We start from the raw sequence: 3,847 nt of genomic DNA, 5'->3' as shown, positions 1-3,847 counted from the left end.
GCTATTAGAGCACTTGACTTTAGGCATCTTGAAACTATACTGAACAACTGAAGTTATGAATACAGTACTGTATTGGACGGGTTTCGGGGAGAGGGTAGAAATTTACCGCTTTGTGGATGGAAAAATTTTTCACCAATATGCAAGAAACAAACTGGGCTTCAGGTATCACTGAGGTGGAGGAAAAAAAGAGAGACAGACAGACAAGGCAGAGATGGCAGTTTCTCTTTTCAAAGTGGCTGATTCTACGCCAGGTCAAGAACCGTTACCCTTCACACTGTACAGTATTCCTTCAAATCCCGTTACACAAGGCCAAATATTTCTAAGAAATGAAGTTCCAAATAACATCACTGCCAATACTTGCAAATATATTTCTGAGCAATAAGTGGAACTCGCCTAAAATATGACCAAAAATATGATTTTATATCACTTTGGGCCCAAATATGACCTAAAGCTAAAATATGGTTCAAAGATGCATTTATATGACCAATAAAAACTGTATTTTCATGTTCACAAGAGTCAGAAATGCATTTATATTTAATTATACATGTAAAAATATGACATGTCATAGAAATCCGAGCCCTACTTATTACATTCTTTGACATACTTGTATATTCTAGCAGTCTGCATATGGGAACAACAGATCCCAAGTGTTTTACGTTTTCCTCACCAGTCTGTGCACATATTATTTCTGCTCACTTGCCTCTTGCAACTGGTGGGAGTGAAGGAAGCTACAAGACTGGAAACAGCAATTCAGTGGGTGTTCAACATTTTGTCATTATGCAAACTGCGTCCCCATCAAATGTGACTTTTATTACCTGGCCACAAATTACAATGAAGGACTTATCCATTATAAACACTGTAACCATTGTCGTCTCAAATGTCTACCTTGCACGTACACCTAGCAAAGTTCTTCATTCCATGATAACTGGGCACACTAAAGTGCTACTTTCACATTACAGTGAAATTTGATAAGCTTCTGCAGCCTGTTGGAATGAATGAAACTGTCAAATTTTATACCCCTATGCCTGTGAATTGCTTCATAGCCGAAACTCACATTTTGAAAGAAACACATTTTTTGACATGACACAGCTTGTAAAAGTTCCTATAACTGTCATCATCACTGAACTATGTGAAAACTCCTACCAAGAATAACTGATCAGAGAAGTGTACCCTTAGCAGTGATACTGCATCAAGGTTTGTCAGAAACTTGGGGCTACCCAAGCGGAAACAATCCGCAAAATTCAGCAGACTTATGGCGATAATGCAATGGGGGTCACTCAAATTAAAGAATGGTTCAACCACTTTAAAGATGGCTGTATGGCATGCTGGAGTGTGCCAACAGGGATCTTCAGTTCCTGAAGACTGTGATCACTGGTGATGAGTGCAGGATGTACAGATATGACCTGGAAACAAAGGTCCAGGCATCACAATGGAAGCATCCAACATCCCCAAGGCCCAAAGAAGCATGACAGGTTCAGAGCAATGTGAAGGTGATACTGACTGTGACGCCCCCCCACATCACAATGGAAGCATCCAACATCCCCAAGGCCCAAAGAAGCATGACAGGTTCAGAGCAATGTGAAGGTGATACTGACTGTGTCCCCCCCCCAATTACCAGGGTGTTGTGCATCATGAGTATGCACCACTAGGCCAAACTGTCAATAAGGAGTATTACCAACAAGTCCTCCGCCATCTTCATGATGCAGTTCGGCACAAGAGACCACAACTGTGGGACACACGCAACTGGCAGCTGCATCATGACAACACCCCAGCTCCAGGGTTTCCGCAGGTTCACCAGGCTCCCTACTCTTCTGAAATCGCTCCTTGTGATTTATGGCTGTTCCCAAGATTGAAGACACCGCTAAAAGGCTCCCGTTTTGACAGCCGCGAGGACATCATACAGTACATGACAGTGCAGCTGCATACCTTTCCATAAGAAGCCTTCCAGAATTGCTTCCAGTGATGGAAGGACCGCTTGGCTAAGGGTGTGGAGTCACAAGGAGCTACTCTGAAGGGGATTCGGTATAAAATGATACAAGTGAATATAAAATATAAATTAGAATAGAAGTTGAAGTCTTAAGTCATACTGTAATTTATATTTTATATTCACACATATCATTTTATACCATTGTATACACTTGGAAGTCTAGTACCGTATTCTATATTTGACATGCAATTCAATAATGAAAAGTTTAATGTATTTGCCTGATGATGGCCTTTTGAAGGCTGAAACATGTAGCAAAAGAATCTCCTAGAGCTACTTACACGTATCATTGATTGTTGTGTTGTGATGGTTTTCGTCAAGAAATAATATGTGATACACAACAGGATGCATTCACTGAAAATTATCAAAGGAATATTCTACCATTAGACTTCCTACACCAATGGAAACTAGATCGTCCTGTGTTTGGTCCTTCCCCAGTCAATGAGTTTGGTGGTCTTGATAAAAATGTTCGCAACCCTTCCCCCCAACTGACAAAAAGACATCACAGTCAACTGGTTACCTCATGACAGCTCTCAGTAGCAACACTCCCTGTGTTGCCAGCCTGAAGTGTTCTCACAGGCAGTGATGGAGATCCTTCACTTGACGTCATGCAGTTTCAACACAATCTCCACTGCTTCTAGGTGAACCAGCCTCACAGTCTGCTAACAGATGCATTTCAGCTCCAGTCAGAATTCAAGGGACCTGTTTCACAATTTACCAATTGCTGCTATGGCATGTCACAAGTATATTTATGAAAACAGCAGAATGTTAAGTCCCTATGTCTTAGGACAAATGTTCTAAACCAGGGATACATGTACACTCACAGGGTCAGTGCGGCCTCACAAAGTGCAGGTAACACTATCAAACATAACCAGAAGCAGGCAACAGTGCTTCTGATGGCTTCTTGCATGGCTTCAACCCTGATGAAGGCATTACATTCCTGCAAAACATTGGACTCTCTGCAAACTACATGGCATTACAACCCACGAGTCTGTACTCTCTTTACACTGTATTTATAATGCATGACAACATGTAGCTTGAGACAGAAATGAAGTTTCCATGGAAAAGGGGCAGGTTAAGTTTCACTCTGAGACCAAGGGGCACATCATATGAAAAGCATTCAGAAATGGCAACTTACATCAATTCAGAAGCAAGGCCTTAATAATTCCAAAATTTTTCTGCTTGCTTAAAACAGAAATCACATACTTAGTCCCATGCAAACTTCAAGACTCCCTTCACAAAGTAATCAAGTGCTGTGTCCAGTGGTTTACCACACTTTAAAATGCACCACCTACAGGTTTGCTGCCTGCCTGACTTAGATTCCTCCTTCAGCCTCCAACTGCAGATTCCAGTGGGAGAATGTCTTCAATTTGGTCAACCCTCTGCCACACAATTTAAATTCACTGCACCCTGATACAAATAGAGCAGGTAATTTAACGCTCTGAAGCCTGAAGTCTATCCAAATGATCCAACGTTCACAGACCTGTCACTGGTTTCACACTCAGTGCTAATTAATGAAACTGTTTAAACATAAACCTGTGAAATTTAAATCTGTATGGTCACATGTGAAACACAAACATACCAAAACCCACACGGTCGAATCCTTCAGGACCCTAATAGATAGTGCCTAAAATGATCATTTCTCTACTGAATTCTTGTGCATCTTATTTGAGAACCGTGACCAATCCTATGTTGCCATGTTTAAGATGGTGTGCAACTGGCAATGAAACATTCTGTGGTTACATTTCCATGCTGTTATGTAGTTAACACGGTTGCTGCCATGTCTAAGTAACTGTTGGAAAGATAGGTGTTCCCATATGCCAGTGGTTGTCAAACTGTGGGGTGTGACCCCTGGGGGGGGGG

At 41.6% G+C, this 3,847-nt stretch overlaps 1 long non-coding RNA gene across 3 annotated transcripts in view; it reads right to left on the bottom strand.

The window, feature by feature from the left end:
• Positions 1-3,847, bottom strand: part of LOC111867413 — a 10,036-nt gene that overhangs the window by 1,926 nt on the left and 4,263 nt on the right. The window contains exons 3-4 of one of the 3 annotated variants that reach the window (XR_002843344.1): positions 2,505-2,646; positions 1,237-1,403 (exon numbers count right to left, since the gene is read on the bottom strand). This is a non-coding gene — a long non-coding RNA (uncharacterized LOC111867413). Of the gene's footprint in view, positions 1-1,236; positions 1,404-2,504; positions 2,687-3,847 lie in introns of those variants that run through there. The other 2 variants (XR_002843345.1, XR_002843343.1) reach the window with 2 other exon arrangements.

Source organism: Cryptotermes secundus, unplaced genomic scaffold, assembly GCF_002891405.2.
Source record: "Cryptotermes secundus unplaced genomic scaffold, Csec_1.0 scaffold423, whole genome shotgun sequence".
Taxonomy (NCBI): Eukaryota; Metazoa; Arthropoda; class Insecta; order Blattodea; family Kalotermitidae; genus Cryptotermes; species Cryptotermes secundus.
Note: the sequence above shows the minus strand (reverse complement) of the source record. Positions and strands in the feature narration are given on the sequence as shown.